Here is a 23260-nt window from a genome sequence, read left to right on the forward strand (position 1 = left end):
AATGAAGTAATCCGCAATGTTTATCCCAAATGCACAAAGGAACAACCAGCAGGTTCCAGAACACTTGTTTTCCAATTAAATCAAAGGGGACAAAATGAGCTCTGCTCATGCTTAACATGCTAAAAAAAGAGAGAGAGGCACATTTGGGAAAGGTGCAGACAATTTAATAGGGCAGAAAGCAGCCCTCTGCATGCCCTATACAAGCAATGTGGAGCTAAAGAGAAACCCTTAGCTATTTGGCTGGTGTGATCCTTCCTTTTTCACTTAGAACTGAATACCACAGCTTTGCTGGTATATGTCTAACCAGAAATGTTAGTGTTTGGGGACCAGCATCTCAAGTGACAATGGTTAAAATATGAACGTGTGTTTTCTGGGTCATAGTTAAAAGCATCTCTTTGTGTCTACGTAATTCTTGGAGAAATGTCAACCAAAGGTGTCTTGAAGCATTTCTGCAGTGATGTGGGAGATATACCACACAGGTCCAGTGTCCATGGCCTAACTCAGTGGTTTTCAACCAGTGTGCTGTGGCACATTGGGGTGCCTTGAAGGATGGTCAGGGGTGCTGTGGACAACACTGGCCTCTGTCCCTCTTTCCTTTCCTCCCTCCTCTGATGCCCTCTTGCACCTCTGCCTTCCAAAGGCTTGCGTGCCTGTTGGTTGCAGTGGCCCTGGCTACAAGCTCTCCTGGCAAATGGTGCCTCTGGGGCTGGCCAGGGGATGCTGGTTGCTAGGCAGCCTTGGAGTAAGCAAGCAAGCAGGCGAGGGAGCCCAGCCAGCCAGCCCACCAGCCCTTGCTGTTGAGAAAGGACAGACAAGTCCCAGGACCCTGTGGGGCAGTGTGAGGAGGCATCTCTCTTTGGGGGTAGGGGGGCAGCTTAGAGACCAGGGGCTGCAGCTATGGCTGCCCAGAGGACTCCCAAGGAGAGGGAGAGGAGAGAAGGCTAAGGGAACCCTCAGCAAGGAAGGGTGTTCGAAAAAGGGTGAGGAGCTGCCAGCTCTGCAGGCAAGGAGTGACATAACTGGGCTCCCAAGCCCCACCGGGGTGCCACAGAAAGAATGTAGTTGGTCAAGGGAGCCATGGACTCAGAAACGTTGACGACCTCTGGCCTAATTCCTTCCCAAGCCACATTTCTCAGTTAAGGAAACATGAAAGTGTGGAGGTAACGCGCACCAGACATGCAACAGTATGTCAAGAAGTGTTACACCTGCTTTTCCTGACCTTCATGGCTAGAAAACAGGGTTTTCCCCCTGACCTTTTGTCCTCTCACAATTTGTTTGTTAGACATATCGCTTGGCTGGAGCATGACCGGGGACGCAGACGTAATGAAGTATCTGGGAGGGGAGGATTTCTGAGGATAACACCTGCTGACACGTGTATTTGCTAATGCTGGAAATGTTCTTAGATGGAAATACGTTAAGTTCAGGGTGGTTTCACTACTGTTTCCAGTTGTTGACTACTGCTAATAAAAGGAGCCTCAGCAGAGCTAGCCGGCAGCTTGCTTGGCGCAAGCTTGCCAGTGTGCTTCTGCACAGCTCACCTGCATTCAGCCTCCTGTCGTCTCCATTATTCCTACATGAAATAAATTGAAAATTCATCTTTCTCATGGGAAATCTAGATAATAGGGTTCTGTGCACTGGCCAGTTCATACAACTGCCCTGAACTTTTGTGTGCATCAAACGGGCAATGACACAGTGATCTGCATGCCATGCATGTTCAAAGCATGCATGGTGCAAAATGCAGTATTTGGGCACATACGCAGTGTCCTTCACTGTAAGCAGTGCTTTTTTTCCTGGGGAGATGCAGGGGTACACATATGTTTTGTGAATATACGTTTTGCCTCATTGAGGGACAGTATTTCAATATGAGTAGGAAAATGAGAGTATCCCTAAATATATATATATATTTTTAAAAAGCACTGGCTGTAAGAGGAAGGCACGCTTGGCAAATCCACACTGTGACCAACTCCCGCCCGGAAACCTATGCCCCCACTGTGGAAGAACATGTGGATCCAGAATTGGCCTCCACAGTCACTTATGGAGTCACTGTTAAAACTGTGTTTATGGAAGACAATCTTACTCGGCTACGAGGGATCGCCAAAGAAGAAGAAGAAGATTGCATGCTATCTTTGTAGCAGATTTCCTTCATCTTGAACAAATGGCCCAGCAAAGGAGCTAAACAAAGGTTCACTAAGAGTAAGCTTAAAGCAGATGGAGGAGGAAGAATTATAAACATGCTACAGAGAGAAAAGTGAGGTGAGTTTATTAGTGAGCAATAGTCTGATTTTACACCAGGCACTAGTGAACACAGCTTATATTTTGTGCTGTTGAGTTCTTGCTGTATTGATGTTAGCCGTTGCCACTGAATCATAAACTTGTAGAGTTGGAAGGGACCCAGAGGGTAATCTAGTCCAAGCCATAGCTGTCAACTTTTCCCTTTTCTTGCAAGGAATCCTATTCGGAATAAGGGAATTTCCCTTAAAAAAAGGGAAACGTTGACAGCTATGGTCCAAGCCCCTGCAATACATGAATCACAACTAAAGCCTTTTTGACAGGTGGCTATCCAACCTCTGCTTAAAAACCTTCATTACTTTCTGAGGCAGTCCATTCCACTGTCAAACAGCTCTTACTTTCAGAAAGTTGTTCTTAATTGTTTTTATGCTGAGTTCTCATTATATTTTCGTTTTTATGGTTTTGACCCGTATTTTAAGTATGGAAGTATTGTAAGCCATCCAGAGAACTTTGTTACCGGGTGGTGGATAAATGCTGCGATGAATAAGTCCCTTTCAGGCTATTATAAGGTGAGAAATTGACAGGAAATTGGCAAGAGGTGCACCATGCCCATTTCTAAGATCATTTCAAGGTCAATGCGGTGAATTCAAAGAAATAATTTAATGTTCTTTAAAAGGCTCGTGCCAATAGCGGGCTTTCAGAGAGCGTCAGAAGATGCCTGCTTGCTATAGCTCAATTGCAAGAAAATGATGAAAATTGTTTTAATTTCAGACTCTCAGTTCAGATGAGCCTCTCCATCGACCAGACTTTTAAAAATGCTGTTATTTTTAGGGCTTCTCATGAAATAATCTAAATTGGGACATGTTTGACGCTGGCTTTGCGACACTGTGAAAAAGCGAAGTCGAAAAGTTCTGCTAAGTAAGAATTGGGTAAGATGAATTATTTGATGAGTTCTCATTTTGCTAGATGTTCATAAGGCAATCAGAGGGTGATAATACAGTTCTTAAAACATATTATTTGGTAAATTATTCTGACGCATGCCTTATGACTCATCCCGTGGTCTTTCTGCTTCTCAATATTCTTTTGGCTGTTCCTTGTCTTTGTCTGGGGCAGGTCTCTGCCTGTTTATTTCATTATCTGCCATCCTGAAGCACTGTCCTTTGAGATCTGGAAACCACTGGAGGAGGCACAGCTCTATATTAACCAAAGATGTGAGCAGATGGGAAAGAGCAGATGTAGATAACCAATAAGTGACTTGACCTTTCTGTGACAAAAGCCCAGCTGCCGTAAAAGTTATTTGAAGGGGTCCATGACTTTCATTGCTAAAGTCAGGGGGGTTTGTGCTGTGAAGTCACACTCCAAGGGGATGTCTGCTGGGAAAACATAGTGGATTTACACAGGAACATGGAAAGTTGCCTTATTATTATTATACTGAGTCAAACTGTTGGTCCATCGAGCTCGGTATTGTCCAACTAATAGTTTCAAAGTTGTCAGAAACAATGTATTTCAACAAGAGATGGGGAGAAATTTAATTCAGTTTGTATCAATGGCAGAGCTACCTCACCTGAACTTTCCGAAGCAATTGATGAACTGAAAGGGCCACCCTAGAAAATTTGAAATTGTCTGAATTTTGTGATACAGTTTGTGATACAGTTCTCCATCCAAGTAATGTGTACAGAATGCATATACTAGGGTGAAATGTGCATCAAAATGTGTATAGTGGTGAAAATAGCATAAAATGCATTATAGTAGGGTGAAACTGTATACAAAAAATGTATGCATTAGGTAAAATCCACACTAAAATGCTGGTGATTATATTATTCTCAACATATATATAAAATATATAAATATATATATTTATTTTATAAATAATATTATACATACATACATACATACACCAACACAAATATAAAATATATTATCAAACTGACATGAAATGGACTTAAATCGGGGGAAATGAAAATTGGCAAGAAACCTAAGCTGATATATTCACCAATCCCTGCTATTAGCAAGCAAAATGCCTGGGTGAACAGGAATGCTTTAGAATTTTGCCTCAGCTTTAATAATAAGAACTTCCTTTTTTATTTCAGTACTTACTCATAAGTGTTCATCCTATTTTCCACCCAACTCTTCTGTCTATCATCTTTCTCTCCCTCTTGGTATGAAATGCCATTTTATGAAGATCAGCGGATATTTGCATTTCTGTCACTTTTGGTTAGAGAACTGAAAAATATCTGATATAGGAGCTGGAACATATGGATTTTTATAATTCCCCCCTTCCCAAGATAACATTATGCATTTCAGAAAATGCAAAATTAGTTTGAATGAACGTCAGATTTTTAAGGTCCAGATATACAGTAATTAAAGAATACAGAACGGTAGCCTTTTGAAATATATTGAGTTATCTATTTTTAGAGACCCGACATTGCTTAATATAATAAATATCTATTTGAAGAGCAGTTGCTTTTTACTTTTTGTCAATGGCTTGATCACCATCTCTCATTGCATAGTTACTCAACACTTGGGCTCCATTCAGACATTGGGTTTATTGCATTATTTTTACTGATGTTTCTGTCCCAGTTTCCAACATTTCTTTTACACTGCTGTACCTGCTGTGACATGAAATGGTGGCCTTTTCATCAACATACTGCCATTTCAGGGTAAATTTTTCATGGTGGGAAAGAACAGTATGCTGGGATTTTGCCCCAAATTTTCTCATGTGAGCAGCACTGCCACGGGCAGGAAAATGGCAGGAAAATTAAGATGTGGAACTCTCACAATTTTCCAAGTTAATGAGGTTGCAAGCAATTTTCCCCCTGGAAACAACATGAAAAAGAGTGCTAAACTTCTGCTAGATTCTTCTATGTTTTCAGAAATGGCTTTTATGTCATCTGAAAGTTCACATAATACTTGAAAATTAACCGTTCTTGAAATGTTGGGAAGACAGGTAAAGGTAAAGTTAAGTCCAGTTGAATTTTACTGCAGACAACTTTCTGGGTCATGTGGCCAGCAGGATTAAACTGCTTCTGCCACAACGGGACACTGTGATGGAAACCAGAACGCATGGAAACACCGTTTACTTTCCCGCCGGAGTGGTACCTATTTATCTACTTGCACTGGCGTGCTTTCGAACTGCTAGGTTGGCAGGAGCTGGGACAGGTCAACGGGAGCTCACCCCGTTGTGTGGATTCGAACTGTTGACCTTACAATTGGCAAGCCCAAGAGACTCGGTGGTTTAGACCACAGCACCACCCGTGTCCCTATTGTTGGGAAGACAGAATAAATCACCCTTGATTATTTCCGCCTGAAGCGTCCATTGAAACATAATGCTCTTGGATTTGATAAGACACTTGATCAGTGGTGTTTGTTCAGCCACCAAGTACACTTGTAAGCATTCGGTCCAGAAGTAAGTGCCTATTTGTGGAGTGGAGTGGCCGGTGGTTTGCAGTCAGTGGGCTGGGGGGCTAATCTAGTCCCCTAAATGTTTCCCTGGTGCCTCTTTTCCAAAGCCTGCGAAGCTTTTGCCCAGCTTAGGGAGGGAGGTGCAATGCTCCAAAGGGTCTAAAAGCCCTCCCGCCACCTTCCCAAAGCCTACCCAGCTTTCGGAAGGAGGCAGGAGAGCTCCAGCCTCCTGTCAGGGTGGGGGTGGGGAGTGGAAATGGGGTACATATTGCAAAAAAGCACTTTCATAAGTGGTCGGTTGTGGCGTTTGCCCTCCTAGGTGTGTGACATCATACAGGGTTCGTCAGGAAAGGGTTAACTAATTGTAAAATGACTAACCAATGGGAACCCATTGAGTTAGAGCTAGTGTGGTTGAGAAGTCAGTCTGGAGTTAGAGAAGAGACAGAGAGGATAAGTGTGGATTGGGCTAGTGTGGTGTGAGAGAGTGAGAGAATTTGTTAAGAGGAGTCAGTCAAACAGTTGAGATAATCAGTCAGAAGGTATTAGGAAGGTATAGGCCGGTAAAGCAGCACAAGGGGACGCGGGTGGCGCTGTGGGTAAAACCTCAGAGCCTAGGACTTGCCGATCAGAAGGTCGGCGGTTCAAATCCCCGCGGCGGGGTGCGCTCCCGTCGTTCGGTCCCAGCGTCTGCCCACCTAGCAGTTCGAAAGCACCCCCGGGTTCAAGTAGATAAATAGGGACCGCTTACTAGCGGGAAGGTAAATGGCGTTTCCGTGTGCTGCGCTGGTGCTGGCTCACCAGAGCAGCTTCGTCACGCTGGCCACGTGACCCGGAAGTGTCTGCGGACAGCGCTGGCTCCCGGCCTCTTAAGCGAGATGGGTACGCAACCCCAGAGTCGGACACGACTGGCCCGTACGGGCAGGGGTACCTTTACCTTTACCTTTAACGAAAGTTAAAATACTGACAGGAATATTATTTGTGAAACCATAAACTTGATAATGTTCATAAAATAAACTTATTTATTTGGTTCACTTTCACAACTGTCTGGACTCAGTGTTTAATAATAATAATATTTATTTATACCCCACCCTCCCCAGCCAAGGCTGGGCTCAGGGCGGCTAACAAGCAATAATAAAAACAAGTTGAATGAATACAACTAAAAAACAAGATTAAAATACAACAATTAAAATATTGAAACATTAAAATATTAAAATGCAGCCTCATCGCAGGAGGAGAAAGGAAAAAGAAAAAAGAAAGAGGGGGGGGAAAATCAAATTGGCTCCAAGCCAAAGGCCAGGCAGAACAACTCTGTCTTGCAGGCCCTGCGGAAAGAAATCAGATCCTGCAGGGCCCTGGTCTCATGAGGCAGAGCGTTCCACCAGGCAGGAGCCAGTGTTGAAAAAGCCCTGGCTCTGACTGAAGCCAATCTAACTTCCTTAGGGCCCGGGACCACTAGGGTGCTGCTATTTACGGACCTTGAGGCTCTCCGTGGGGCATACCGGGAGAGGCGGTCCCGTAGGTACGAGGGTCCTAGGCCGTGAAGGGAGAGTAACGGGTTGGTGGCAGCGGGGAAGCGAGCACAGTGGTGGCACAGGGATCAATAGACTGTTAAACGTCTGGGGACCCTGTGTGATCGCCACATCAGTTCACATGGAACATATGGTGGCAGCTTCGTGTGCTTCCAAAGCCTGTGTTGGTGCCCCACCACAAATAGGAGTCTACTGCCAGCCTAAATCTCTGAACTCATCTTCAGATTTCCTTTCTTCTGGCTCCGTCAGAACCCCCTAATGCATGGCATATGGAATACGTCCTGCTGCCAATTTGCTTATTGGGAGTTCTCCATCTTTTCCTCTTCCTTTGCTTCTAATTCTCTTCCAGACTCTCAGCTTGAGATCTTTAAAAAAGGAATAAAGTGACACCGCTAATTGCTCCAATTAGAGCTACTGCTGTTAAAAAGCAATTATGACGATACATTTCGAAAGGGGGGGAAATATTATTTTCGCGCAGTTAGCGGAGGAAAAAACTGCTTCACCATCTTTACATTACAGAGACTGACTATGCTGTGAAGTTTACACAGGCCGAGAAACAGCCTGTTTTCTTAAATAAAGGCGAGGGATGGCTGGATGAGTTTTAACAGCTGAAATGCTTCCTAGCTTGGCGCTTAAGAACAAGTCAGTAGAGCAAGAGATGCTTAATGTCAGGGTCATGGGTCCGAGCCCCACATTGAGCAGAAGATTCCTGCATTGCAGGGGGTTGGACGAGATGAATCTTGTGGCAGTGGCGGAGCTTCATGCTCCAGCACCGGGGGGGCGGAGAGCAGGTGGGGCGGGACTGGCACACAACAGGGGCGTGGCACCCAGCATGGAGGGAGGGGCAGCCGCTATGGCACCCCACCAGGATCACGCTGCCGGGGGCAGTGCGATCCCCCCGCACTCCTCTTCCTCCGCTACTGCCTTGTGGTCCCTTCCAACTCTACAATTCTATGATGTTATGAACCTGAAAAGTCCTCCAGCAGTCATGGGGATCTTCCAACCTGTGGGCAACAAGCCTCTGAATTTGGTTGGTGGGGCCAACTTTGCCCACCTGCCAGGCACCTGATGTCATATGACATCAGGCATGGAGATCTGTTACCTCTGGTCGAAGCACTAAGCACTAAGATAAAGACTGCAGTACAGTGCTAAGACTGGAGAGTGAACTATTAAAAGAGTAGGCAGCGTTTCTCTAAGTGCTAAGCACTAAAATCAGACATAAGGGCCAAGCACCACAGCACTAAGATGAGAAATAAGCCTCTAATTTCTCTAAGACATTATAAGAAAGCAGCAGGGACTTATATCTCATCTTAGCACTGTGAGACCACCTGATGTCATATGTTTCTTAAAAGGCGCTGGGCAGTGGCTTATCTCTCATCTCAGTGCTGTGAGATCACAGTGCTAAGACTGGAGAGAAGCCTTTTCCTGCTTCCATGTATTGGCACACCATTGGAGCCAAACCAGGGCTCCTACTGATGTTCCTGCATAGCCTGACCTCACTACTGCCCTGTTCCTGTGGGGTGATGTTGCTGCTGCTGCGAGAACAGCTCCGCACCCAGCACTTCACAGCACCACAACTTCCTTCTTAGAAATGTATAATACAGAAATAATCAAACCTCTGGATTCTTGCCAATGCTGCTTTCAGAGTTTGGCTTATGAGATTTACATATACCAAAGTCCAGGTTGACTGGTAGAATGAGGAACAGATCCTTTCTCTTTCCTGTTTATAACAAATAAGCTAAAACATTGTGTTCAATGATATACGAGCCATGGTTGTCCATTACATTACCTTTGCTTTTGCCCTTTCTTCAAGTTGCTCAGGGTGACACTGGAGTTCCCTAACAACTTTTGGAGATATATTAGGCCAGCGTTCTCCAACCTGGCATCTTCTAGATCAGGGCTGTCCAACTGGTCAACCACAATTGACTGGTCAATCCCCTGGGAGGTTTTTGTCGATCGCGGTCGATCGCAGGCTCTTGTCCCTTTGTGGGGGAAAAAGGGCATCTGCCCCTGCCTCCTCCTCCAATCTTGCATGATCACCAGAATGGAAGACAGAGTTTTTGCTGTGAGGCTGACTGTTTCCTGAGCAATCTTTTGGTGAGCAACTTTTTCCTTTCCTCCTGAAAGAAAGCTCAACATTTTTGACCTGCTCCTCTAAAAAAAGGTCAACAACCTGAAACCTCCCCCCCCCCCCAAAGGGGTAGATCATTGCCAGTTTTTTATTCTGTGAGTCTCTTCTGAGCAGTCACTTGGGAGTTGGATGTCCCTGTTCTAGATTTTTGGGACTTCAAATCCCAACCCAGGTAGAATGGCCAGGGATGATGAAATGAAATGAAATGAAATGAAATACTTTATTGTCACTTGTACAACTTGTATACAGTGAGATTACAGGAGCACCCCCCACTCAGCTCTCTTGGTCTTAATTCCCCTCGTTTACTGACGCACACCCACCAAACCCAAAAGTCAGTTGTCCTGTTGTTATCTTTTCATTCAGCAGCCTAACAGCCCACGGATAGAAGCTATTCTTTACCCTGTTGGTGTGACTAATCATGCTTCTATATCTTCTGCCCAAGGGCAGGAGATCAAGAAAGTGCCAGCCAGCGTGTGAATCATCCCTGGGAATTTTCCTCACTCTCCTGAGGCAACATTCTTCCGCAATGTCATCCAGTGGATTCATGGGACAGCCCATAATATCTTGTGCTATATTCACCACCCTCTGTAGGCACTTCCTATCAGCTGATGTCAAACCAGCGTACCACACCATGATGCAGTATGAAAAGACACTTTCTATTGTGGACCTGTAGAAGGAGATCATCAAATGTTGATTGACATCATTCTTTCGCAATACTCTGAGGAGATAGAGTCTCTGTTGGGCTTTCTTAATCACCTGGGTTGTATTGATTTTCCAAGTAAGGTCTTCACTGAGATAAACTCCTAGGAATTTAAAGGAAGAGACTTTCTCCACACAGCCCTCCCTGATGTACAGCAGGGCTAGTTCTCCTCTCTTCCTCTGAAAGTCCAACACCATCTCCTTTGTCTTGCTGATATTAAGGTGCAAGTTGTTCCCTAGGCACCATGTATCTATATCTATATCTATATCTATATCTATATCTATATCTATATCTATATCTATATCTATATCTATATCTATATCTATATCTATATCTATCTATATATCTATCTATATATCTATCTATATATCTATCTATATATCTATCTATATATCAGAGCTGTAGTCCAAAAAATCTGGAAAACGCCATGTTGGGGAAAGACTCAAAGTTAATATTTTGACCAACGTCACCAGCTAAGCTCCATCAGAAAGCAAGGGCTTCAGCTTGGATTTTCCACATTCCACCTTAGCATCAGGACCACAACATCACAGATAACTGTGTAACTTGATTTTATCTTGCTCACATGAACTTCTCTCATTGTGATGGAGTAGACCGCACCTGAAAATTCTGGTATGATCATGGAAATCTCCACTGAAGACACTTGTAGGTTGTTCTCAATGGCCAGGATTAGGAATATTGCTTCTGATCTCCCATGCTTATATCTGTAAGATGTCTCCCACCCGTTTGAGTTGTCTAGTTCATGTCAGGTCAATACAGCTGATGGGAGAGTTGGCTGGGAGAAGCAAGGTCTACACAAGTGCTTTCACCTAGTAAATATGGCTGGGGTGAGCTGTTAGCAGATAAGATGCTTAGATCTTTCTGCGAAACATTTCCTTTCCTTGGATTGTGTTGCAAGCACCTAGCCAGAAGCATTGGAACCCAATCTCTGGACTGAATTTATAAAAGTCACATTTTAAATCATCCTCAATTAGGAAACACACATGCTTTGAACTGAAAATGAGGCCAGCGGAGGGGAGGGGAGAGGGATGTTATTTCTGGCACAAAGTATTGCTTGCCATTCTATAACCTCATTCATTTTCATAGCCTTTGCCTCTTTCAATATGGCTATTCAGTGCTTTTTCCCCTAAATAAATAATGCTGTGATGACATTCGGTACTGTAGAATACTCTAAGAACTATTATGGAACATTTATGGAGCAATTTTGGCACCATAGAGAATTTCATCAAAGTAGCAGAGTTCTACATCCTTGTTCCAGTTCTGTGTCGTCTTCTATAATGGTGTTACACAAGGTGATGGTCCACAGACTGGTGCCATTCCACGAGTGATCAGCTACTGTTTTCTCTTTTTTGAAAATCATTTTTATTTGATTTTACAATATAAATTTATAGCCATACCAAATACACATCCATATAAAGAGATTACGCTGAATCTCAAGACTTTCCCCCATCCCCTCCATGGTCCTATTGTCAACATTTTCAACTGCACATTATTTTGTAGTCTATATTTTATATCTATCCATATTATCCATAGTATTTGTTACATTACAAGTGAGATTAAAATCCTGCTAATGTTTTCATTTGCTGGCAGTGGTCTCCTAAATAAATTATAAACTTTTCCCATTCTTTCTTGAATTCCTTGTCTTCTTGGTCCCTGAGCTTTCCGGTCAGTTTTGCCATTTCAGCATAGTTTAAGCTTAGTTTGCCATTCCTCTCTGGTAGAGACTCTTTCTTCTTTCCATCTTTGGGCTAGTAGCATCCGTGTTGCTGCTGTTGCATGCATTAAAAGTCTTTCCTGCTCCTTTTGGATGTTGGTTAAACCACTGAGCCTAGGACTTGCCGATCAGAAGGTCGGCGGTTCAAATCCCCGCGATGGGGTGAGCTCTTGTTGCTCGGTCCCTACTCCTGCCAACCTAGCAGTTCGAAAGCACGTCAAAGTGCAAGTAGATAAATAGGTACCGCTCCAGTGGGAAGGTAAACGGCATTTCCGTGCGCTGCTCTGGTTTGCCAGAAGCGGCTTAGTCATGCTGGCCACATGACCTGGAAGATGTACGCCGGCTTCCTCGGCCAATAAAGAGAGATGAACGCTGCAACCTGAGAGTCGGTCACGACTGGACCTAATGGTCAGGGGTCCCTTTACCTTTACCTACAATTCCTAATAAGAAAGCTTCTGGGTTGTTGGTTTTTTTTTACAAAAGTTATTTTAAACATTTTTTTCAGGTCATTATACAGTGGTACCTCAAGTTACAAACGCCTCAGGTTACAAACGCTTCAGGTTACAAACTCTGCTAACCTGGAAGAGTTACCTCGAGTTGAGATCTTTGCCCCAGGATGAGAACGGAAATTGTGTGCTGGCGGCACAGCGTCAGCAAGAGGCCCCATTAGCAAAAGCACGCCTCTAGTAAAGAACAGTTTCAGGTTAAGAACGGACCTCCAGAACAAATTAAGTTCATAACTAAAGGTACCACTGTATATCATTTCCCAGAAAGCCTTTATCAGCTACTGTTTTCTACATCAATCCTTCAATCCTTTCAAAACTCTGGGCTGCATAGCTACCAATAGAAGAACATGTCTGGTCAGACATGGAGGATTAGCAGCTTAGACAAGGTACTGGCATGTTAAACTGGGTCAACTCTGCACTCCTGCAACTTCTCGCTGTCCAGAGAAGAGGGGTATGCATCAAAGTATCTCCAAAGGGGTTAAACACCCATTGAAATGGGTAGCAGTTACTTCTCAGTAGCTGTGCATAAGGTTGGGTTACAGTGCTGTGAACCAGATTCACTTGTGCTCAACAGAATGATGGTCAAAAATCCATGCAGAGATTTTGGATTTGGAACAGATGCATATTCATTGCTGAGCTGAGAAAGTAGCAGGAGATCACACCTTCAGTCTGTCCCTTGGAATCCATACAAAGAACTTCCACTATTCAATAAAGTTTAGCACTGGGAAATCTTTTCTGCCACACTCTTTGAATTGCTTTGCCTTCATGTAATATGGATTTCTGGGGCATGTAATTCTACAGCTGCTCTAGGTTTTCACACATTTATCTCAATGCAAATAGAGCCCCAATAAAGCACATTTATGAAAGGTTGCAAGATCTGGTTCACAAGAGGCAGCTGCATATACAGTAGCTTGGACGAAAATTCAGTTTGCTACTAAACAGACTAGAACAGTCTGAACCAGAAATAACATTTCACTTGGCTGGACTCATCCAAGGATAAGGATTTTCTGAATCCAGGGCATAGTTAAGGAGGTTGGGATTTGAAGGCAGATCATAACTTTTGGCCTGATTCACATACAAACACAAGAAGAGTCCTGCTGGACCAAGCCCAAGGTCCATCTGGTCTGGCATGTTGTTCTCACAGTGACCCCCCAGATGCCCATGGGAAGGCTGCAAGCAGAATCTGAGTGCAATAGCAGTTTTTAGCAGCTGGTATTCAGAAACACACTACCTCTGCCATCCTGGATAGCTCAATTGGTTAGAATGTGGTGCTGATAATGCCCAGGTTGCAGGTTCGATCCTCGCCTGCAACAACTGCATTTACCTGCATTGCAACTTGGTTGGACTAGAAAAGAAAAATCTGTTCAAATGCCCTCAAATCCAAAGCTAGTCATTGACACCAAGTTAGAAAGTTTCTGCTGCTTCAATTGACGCAAAGTACCCAGTCCCATGGACCGCAAGAAGATCAAACCTATCCATTCTGAAGGAAATCAGCCCTGAGTGCTCACTGGAAGGACAGGTCCTGAAGCTGAGGCTCCAATACTTTGGCCACCTCATGAGAAGAGAAGACTCCCTGGAAAAGACCCTGATGTTGGGAAAGATGGAGGGCACAAGGAGAGGGGGATGACAGAGGACGAGAACTTTTACCCCTGAAAAAGAGGACGTTTCCTGGAAAAAGAGGACACATGGCAACCCTAACCTACAGCTTAAACCTGGAGGCAAGACTAGTTGGGCATTGTCTGATCCAGTGGGCTCACATAGATGTGGCTGTTTAATATTGGATTAAACGCATTCTGCATGATGTCAGGGACTGTGCTGAGGAGGGCTGCAATGAGGAGGAATGGTAGGAGCCTCCCTCTCCCCCTGCTCCTGATCCTCAAACTTCCCAGGAGCAGGAGGACAGTATAGATTTGGAACAGTGGTTTGCAGAGGGACATAGGTCAGAAGGCAGAAGCTGGGAAATACTGGATGGGGAACAGCTAGGAGAAGAAACACTGGGAGAGAGAAGGTTAACAGATTCACAGTCTCTGGACAGCATTCATCCACTCTCCCCAAGGTCAAGAAGAGCTCAGAAAGTCTCAGAACAGAAAGTGCAGAGGGTACAAGCTCCGATTACAAGATGTAAAAGTGATGTAGATTAATAGGGACATAAGGGGAAGCCTTAATTGGGAGCACCGCTGTTCTAGGATATGGGTTCTTTGTTCTCTCGCTGTGATTATTAAAGTTTCCAACTGGTAAGAAGACTCCTGTTCCTTTGTTCTGCTTATCTACTGCCATGGAGGGAGGAAGCTGATTGCGTGGCGAGTTCCCGCTCCCCAGCAAGGAGAAATAATGACACAGGACCCCAATTAAAAGGTTAAATGGGCAAATTAGGCCACAACTTTATTGATTTCAGGAATGAGAGGTATTGGCTTAGGCATTGGTCCTATCGACTAACCGGCTCCAGCCCGATTGCATGAAGACCGGCATGGGTTAACACCAAAAGGGGGAGTCCTGCTGAGGCACGTCAACTAGGAGCTCCCCCGGGTCACCGCTTGGGGGCGTGCCTTAGGCCCACACCTCCATAGGTTTCGGACAAGGGCCACGCCCCCCCAGAATCCTTTAATGGACTACCCTTAGCTCTTGGGGGAGGTGATGGCGTTTCCTCCCCCCCCACATCTTCTTAACCCCTTCTCACCAATGCCTAACCACCAATACCGAGGAGTTGTGACGAGTTGCTACGAGGTAGGCGAAAAACCGATTGGCTGAAATTGCCAATTGGGAAAAATTCCTACCAGGCCCCTTGCAGCGACCGACCGAAGCCCATAGCAAAGTCAGGAGCCTACCTAAAGGGAGGGAGGGTGGGAAAATCAGCTGGCTGGTGCAGCGAAAAGAGGGCGAGCCCTGGCTGTGCTGGCCCTAAATAGGGCAGGCCACGCCCCCCCCAGCCACCCGATTGGCTGGCTGGGGTGGGCGACGCGGCCGGGATTCCCTCGGTCTCGTGGGGGCTGAAGCCAGCCCCCGCACATGTGGGGTGGGCGTAAAGCCCGCAACCCCACCTCCTCCCCAGGATCAGAAGTGGCTTTCCTGGAGCCTGACAATGTGCTCGCTTCACTTTGTGGACCTGAGCTCAGTATTAGCATTCAGAAGTTGTTATGGGACTTTACTGCGGTCAGATGCAATTCATGATAAACCCAGAAAGTGGGGGGGATTAACACTCTAAAGTTTATGCTACGCCACCTACTCAGACATCCCTTTCATTACAGACCCAGGGTTTTGTATAACAGAAGCAGAGGGTTGAGCAAGGAGGACCTCCACTGCCATTACACACCACAAGCATCCATTTGAATCGCAGATCATACGCAAGTGCTGCAGTCTTGTGAGCCTCTTCTGGCTTCCCTTGCGCAGCTTGAGTGACAGCTTGCACGGTGCGCTCATGATGACTGATTGACAACTTCATTCCCTATTTGGTGCATCTGGCCCCAAAGGGGGAGGGGAAGCATCTTGCCATCTGCGGAGTAGTCTGCCTGATCTGTCCCTTATTGAACAGAATTGAAATATTTCCCCAAGTCTCTCATTAAAAGCTTCTGTTATAGCTAAAGTGGTACTTTATGGATTTATGACATGCCTCTTTGGCCGCCTGTCTTGAAAATGAGGCAAAATCAACAGTCATTTTCCTCTCCTCTGATGGATATTATAAAAGCCAGGTTGTTTCCACCCCACCCCACCCCCCAATATATATAATTACATCAACTTGTTTATTTAAGAAAAAATAAATATATAAAGGAGTGATAGGGGCCCTTGGTGGCTAATTGCTTTTCAGCAAGCACAGAAGCATCAACAGGAACCTGTCAAAATGACTTTCTACCTTTTCAGACAAGTTGATGTTTCATTAAGCAGAGGATAATTATTTTTTGGGGGTGGTATTTAGGGGTGTGTGAAGGGACTTTAAATCTCATCAGTTGTAATCTTTCTCAGTTTTGAAATGTTAACTAGTTGATTAATTTTCGTACTGTGGCAATCTATCCTTTTAAATGAATGGACAGAACTTCCTTCTCCTAGGAAGTATGGAAAGTTATTTTCTTCTGCACAGAAAGGACCACAGTTTTGCTTCTCTGTTGGTGATGAATCTGGGTACCTTGATTCTAAAGAAATCTTGAGCTACAATGATTGTTGAATAGCTTGTCATTTTAAATGAATTGTGTCCTGTGAGGGGATCGAACCCTAGTCCCATCATTTTTCCACTGAAATAATTCACTAGCTACCCCACTAGAGTAGTTCAATTACATTGTAGCATCATACTAGAGACATTCAGTGGCGGAGGAACCCTCTCTGGCACCCGGGACGGGACACCGAGGGGCGGGGCAAACCGCCCGGCGGCGCATGCGTGGCATCCAGCATGGACACCCATATGGATGGTGCACGCGAGCAGCAGCCCATACGGATGCTGCGCGAGCGGCGTCCATACTGACTGTGTGTGTGCCCTCAGGCACTCTAAAGCTAGGGGGAGGCAGCAGACCATCTTGTTACCCCCCAAGTGGTACCCGGGGCAGCCCGCCCCCTCTGCCCCCCCTTCGTACACCCCTGGATAAATTACTGGTGGGGGAAGAGTGGTGGCTGCCATCTTTTCTTCCCCAAAGGTTCCCTGCTGTCTGAACATTTTTGTATTTTATCCCCCAGCCCCAAATATTTTATTTTCCCATTCCTGTTTCCCTTCTGCTACCCGCCATTTTGATTTCTGCTTGTTGTTATGAACTGGCTCAGATTTAGAATAACCTCTTCCTGAAATGAACAGTACACAATACTGGGCTGGAGGAACAAACAGTGTAACCCAGAGTTAAACAAGCTTCCTTTGTTTCAGAAAGGAAGGGCTTTTTTTGTTTTTTTTTTAGTTCTTTATTGATTAAAAATTAATACAAACATTATATGCTATCTCTTTACATATGACGAAAAAGAAAATTATGTAGAGAATAGAAAATTTTTAAAGGAACAAAAAAGAGGAAAAGAAAATAAATAAATAAATAACAAACATACGAAGTAAAAAAAAATCAAAAGAGGAAAAGAAAAGAGGACATTATTTACACAATAAAAGTGTTCATCAACACAATCCTTCCCATCCTTATCATTATACTGTAATAGAAACATTATTTTTTAACACAGATCTGTATTACATAATATCATTTCTTTCTACTTTGTATATATTCCTCTAATCATTTTCTTTACAAATATCACTCAATTTCTGCTAATATGGAATTATTTGTACAATAAAGTTTTACATAGTTCTTGAATATTATCCATTCTCTAGATGTTTTTTGTTTCAATGTTCCTCTAAGGTTTTGCCATGTCTCCCTAGCATTCTTTAGAATGTCTGGATTTTCTCCGGACGTATCCAGAATACTGCAGTTGGTAGCAGTGTCAAGGCAAAAATCGGTTAAATGTCTTTGAAAATCTGGACGTATGGCATCGCATGTCGGCAGTGCCGTTTCCCCATGAAAACATCTCAAAAATGTCTCTTTTTAAAAACTGATTTTGCCCCCTGTTATGTACTGAGTTGAATAGGATCCAAACTGCAGCAGTCTGATTGGTCCTAGAACAATAGGATCCAAAATGCAGCAGTCTGATTGGTCCTAGAACAATAGGATTCAGAATGCAGCAGTCTGATTGGTCCTAGAACAATGCAGCAGTATGATTGGTTGGCAGGAACCACCCAATCCTGCTCCAGATAGAAGTGAATCCACAACCTGATTGGCTTACAGTAGAATTCCGGAATTAGCCAATCATGTGCAGCCCATTGTGTAAATAATGTATATAAAGCAGATACTGTGAGGGGACTTCCATTCATTCCTCCTCACCACTATGAGCTGAATAAAGAGCATGAAATCACTTTGCGACTCTGAGTATATTTCACCCCCAAAGTGTGTGATCTACCCTGCCTGCCTTGTCACAGAAATAATGTGGAAGCGTTTTATGTCCGTTTCCAGTCTCTTGAATGGAGATTGTTGGACACTGAGGGATTGCCAAAGTGCAGATTCATTCTCTGTGAAAAATACCAGCTATAGAGTCACAGATTTAACTTGGGATAATGCTAGTAGATGATACCCTACACTCCTTAGTTTCTGATGGCTTCCTTACTGCAGTTCCTAGCACTAAAACTAATAATAGCTTTCCAGATTGAAAGCATGTAGGTTATAATGACAGACCCTCCAAGTGTCCCTATCTTCCAGGGACAGTCCCAAAGCCATCCTGGTTTCTGATTTGATCCTGGAATGTCCATTTCCTTAGGATGTCCCTATTCTCATCAGAGAAATGTTGGTGGGGATGTAATTTAAAAGGAAGGGTTATGTTTACCATTGCATGGAATCTTCATTGTATAATTCAAAGTAAATAGGAACAGACCGATCTACCACATTCCAGTTTTCTCTGTTTTCCACTTTTCCAATCAGATATTCAGTTCATATTTTTTGCAGTAATTTCTGATTGATTGATTGATTGATTGCTTAAATCCTTATGAAAATTCTTCAGCATTTTAGTGTGAACATATTTTTGTATGTCGTTTGACACATATACTCAGGTTTTTGTTTTTAAAAATACCCCCCTTAATATAATACAATTTTGTATGTTACTTTCACTAATATGTGTATTTTTATACACAGTGCTTGGATGGAGAACTGCAAAATATGGAAAAGAGTAGTTGACAGGATGGCTGCGTTTTGGTTTTCATTTAATTTTGGAAAGTGTGCTAAGTTCTCCTAAAAATGTGAACTGAATTGAATGCCTCGCCCATCCTTAACCAAAAGCTCAGAATGCATTTTGACAAATTATTTTTCATTAGTAAAGTTTTCTTGCAGCATAAATATAGCAATATCTGACTATGAATAAAAACGGAACATTGATACCCAGCATAGTTTTGCCAGACCTAGAATGGAGGATGACATAACACAAAGGGAATGAAAACCATCTGTCCTATTTTGCTGCAGTCATCCAGGGATACAGAAAGTATTTCAGATGTGTGATTCTGGCATATAACAATAAAAGGAAGGAACCACAAAGGCAGCGAAGTGCCGCATGCTCCCCATTTCTCAGACGGATGAGAAGCTCACTCCAGGGACAGCATTTATTTGGTTTGGTTCCTTTTGGAAGCAGAGAAGGCTGGAGACGTACAACATTTGCGTCATATTTGATATACAAAGTGAGCATACTGTAGGTGGAGTTCATTTACTTCTTTACATTTATAAAAATAACACCAGAACCACAAATCATTAATAATAATAGTAATAATAATAATAATAATAATAATAATAATAATAATATTAATATATTTATATCCCACCCTCCCCGGCCAAAGCCAGGCTCAAAGTGGCTAACAACAATAAAATAATACATTATAAAATCAATTCATTATAAAATCAGTTCAAATCAAATTGATGGCAACCATTGGGCTAGAGTTCTGTGAAGAATTACCAAAGGAGGGGGTCAGGCTGTGCCTTGGCCAAAGGCCTGGTGGAACAGCTCTGTCTTGCAGGCCCTGAGGAAGGATGTCAAATCCCTCAGGGCCCTAGTCTCTTGTGACAGAGAGTTCCACCAGATCGGAGCCACAGCCCAAAAAGCCCTGGCTCTAGTTGAGGCCAGCCTAACCTCTCTGTGGCCTGGGACCTCCAAGGTGTTTTTGTTTGAAGACCGTAAGGTCCTCCATGGGACATACCAGTAGAGGTATGAGGGTCCTAGGCTGTATAGGGCTTTAAAGGTTAAAACCAGCACCTTAAACCTGATCCTGTACTCCACCAGGAGCCAGTGCAGCTGGTATAGCACTGGGTGAATGTGATCCCGCAGCGGGGACCCGTAAGGAGTCTCTCTGTGGCATTCTGCACCCGCTGGAGTTTCTGGGTCAGTCTCAAGGGCAGCCCCATGTAGAGCGAGTTACAATAATCCAGTCTGGAGGTGTCCGTTGCGTGGATCACAGTGGCTAGGTCAGGGCGAGAGAGGTAAGGAGCCAACTGCTTAGGCGGAGATGAGAAAATGCTGCCTTTGATATAGCTGCAATCTGCGCTTTCGTGGAAAGGGAGGTGTCGAAGATTACACCCAAACTCTTAACGGACAGTGCTGGCACTAATTGCGCCCCTGCAAGAGATGGGAGTTGCCTCCCCAATCCCATATCATCCCGACCCAGCCAAACGACCTCTGTCTTCGAAGGATTTAACTTCTACTGGCTCCCACGTAACCATCCAGCCACAGCTTCCAAACATCTGATCAGTGTGTCTGGGGCCAAGTCAGGATGGCCATCTATCAACAGATAGAGTTGGGTGTCATCAGCATACTGATGGCAGCCCAACCCAAAACTCCGGACAAACTGGGTGAGGGGGTGCATAAAGATGTTGAAAAGCATCGGGGAGCACCCTGCAGCTAGAATTTCTTCTTCTTCTTCCTTACAACCATCCCAGGAGGTGGAACTTCCTATCATCTTCCTTCTCCTTAGTCTCAGTGTTGCCCCTCCTAGAAGTCAGTAGGGAGGAAGATGGGGCAAAAGTAGAATTAGTTGGCTCTGTCATTGGGTCTGACCCCTTCTACTGTTGGCCTCTCTGTCTTCTGCCCTATCAGTCCAATGGGCACTAGTTACTGATCAAAGGAAGGTCTGAAGAAATAATCTTAATCTTAAATCCCTACCTGTACTCATTGTATACATGATCTAGATCAAGGGAAGTAATAGTGCCACTGTATTCTGCTCTGGTCAGACCTCACCTGGAGTACTGTGTCCAGTTCTGGGCACCACAGTTCAAGAAGGACATTGACAAACTGGAACGTGTCCAGAGGAGGGCAACCAAAATGGTCAAAGGCCTGGAAGCGATGCCTTATGAGGAACGGCTAAGGGAGCTGGGCATGTTTAGCCTGGAGAAGAGGAGGTTAAGGGGTGATATGATAGCCATGTTCAAATATATAAAAGGATGTCACATAGAGGAGGGAGAAAGGTTGTTTTCTGCTGCTCCAGAGAAGCGGACACGGAGCAATGGATCCAAACTACAAGAAAAAAGATTCCACCTAAACATTAGGAAGAACTTCCTGACAGTAAGAGCTGTTCGACAGTGAAATTTGCTGCCAAGGAGTGTGGTGGAGTCTCCTTCTTTGGAGGTCTTTAAGCAGATGCTTGACAACCATATGTCAGGAGTGCTCTGATGGTGTTTCCTGCTTGGCAGGGGGTTGGACTCGATGACCCTTGTGGACTCTTCCAACTCTATGATTCTATGATTCTATGATATGACTGCATATCATCTGATCCATCCACAGTAATTATTAAGTTTGCAGATGATATTACCATAATGGGCCTAATTGCAGGCGGAGATGAAACAGCGTACAGGGGGGAGGTTCATAAAGTATCTACATGGTGCTTAGAGAAAAACTTGCGCCTAAATATTAGCAAGACAAAGGAGATGGTGTTAGACTTCCAGAGGAAGAGAGGGGAACCTGCCCCGTTGTATACCGGGGGGTGGGGGGCTGTGTGGAGAGAGTCTCCTCCTTTAAATTCCTGGGAGTTTACCGACATCTACATCTAAAGCACTGCTTTAAAAACTAAATAACCTAACTCATAATTCTGAAAAATGCTGAACAAGATACTTTAAATCTATTTTTTTTCTACTAAGAAACACAAAGAAAAAAATGCACCACCAAGAAATAGAAGCCCCCCATTATTTTTTCTTAATTTTCTTCCTCCCTCCAGTCCCCCCTCCCCCCCCAGACCTCCATGCCTCCATCTCTTTCTCTTGATAGATGGACACACTCTCAGAAGCAATCTATGTATCTGATTTATTACATCCAGGAGTTAACAACTCTATGATAGAACCAGACCCTGCCTGATGACATCAACAAGCCGCTTTTCCTGAATCTCAGTCTTTGACATGCTGCGGAAACTGGCAAACTGATAGACCACATATAAAGACATTTCTCCTTCTGTGCTGATTTCAATATGATAATGAAAGCCGGTAGTTTTTTGGCCTGCTGATCCAAAACATATGCTTAGCATGGGGATTAGAATATTTTAATAGGCTACGAGGACTCAATAGCTGCCTTAAGGAGGGGGATGCAATGACAGCTCTCTCCCAAAGCAGCAGACCTTGCAGGTAAAATTATTTCTCAGCGCTTGCTTGAAAGTTCGGCTTTGGGTGACTAATAATAAGGCTTTAATGGGTGTTTAATATGCTTGAGATTTACAGTATAGCCCAGCAGCAATGAAATGAAGGTGCTCAAATTAAGCAACTGCAGCCTGGCATTTCATCTCATCTGCACAGAATAGGTTTTTTAAATTTATTTTTAAAAATCATATTTTTTATTTTGAAATGTAGAAATATTATACCAGAATTCCAAAACACAGAATGAATGCAATATTTGATCCTCCTGTTATCCACCCAGCACTTCGTCATAAAATGGCATCCACCCATCCAGGTGTTACATCCCTACCCAGGGATATTTTCTGAGATTCCCCAAGTAATAAGAGATCCACACATCATCTGAATAGCCTCTCCTCCAGGGAGGGGAGGAGTTGTGAGCAGGAGCCATTTCCTGCTTTGGCAAGGGGTGTTCCGCCCCCTGCCCTACTGCTCTGGCTGCCGTGCCACACCCCCAAGGTGGCCAGCCAATCGGCTGGAGGCTTGGGGGCGGGGTTTAGCCACTCAAACGCGGCCCGGCAGCGTTTCTCAGCCATTGTGCTGCTGTTTAGGCATTGGAATATGGTTGTGTGTTGGAGGGCAGGGTGTGGCCATCGCCTACCCCTCCACTTTATGGGTATTCCGGTAAAGGAATCCGGCGGTCGTGGATCCTGTCCGATGCCCTTGCTGGTGGCTAGGGCCATGGCACAACCCCCAGTGACATCAGGGGGAGCTTTCAGTTGTATTTGCATCAACAGGCTCCCCCTACTGGTGGTTAACCCTTGATAGACCCACCCCTCCCCGAGGGAGTGGAGTCACGCTCTGTTGTTTTATCCAATGCCTAAGCCAATGCCTCTTACATGCTGTAATCAATAAAGTTGTGGCCTTTTTTTGCCCATTAATAATAATAATAATAATA

Source organism: Podarcis pityusensis (assembly GCF_964106645.2).
Source record: "Podarcis pityusensis genome assembly, chromosome: 11".
Lineage (NCBI taxonomy): Eukaryota > Metazoa > Chordata > Lepidosauria > Squamata > Lacertidae > Podarcis > Podarcis pityusensis.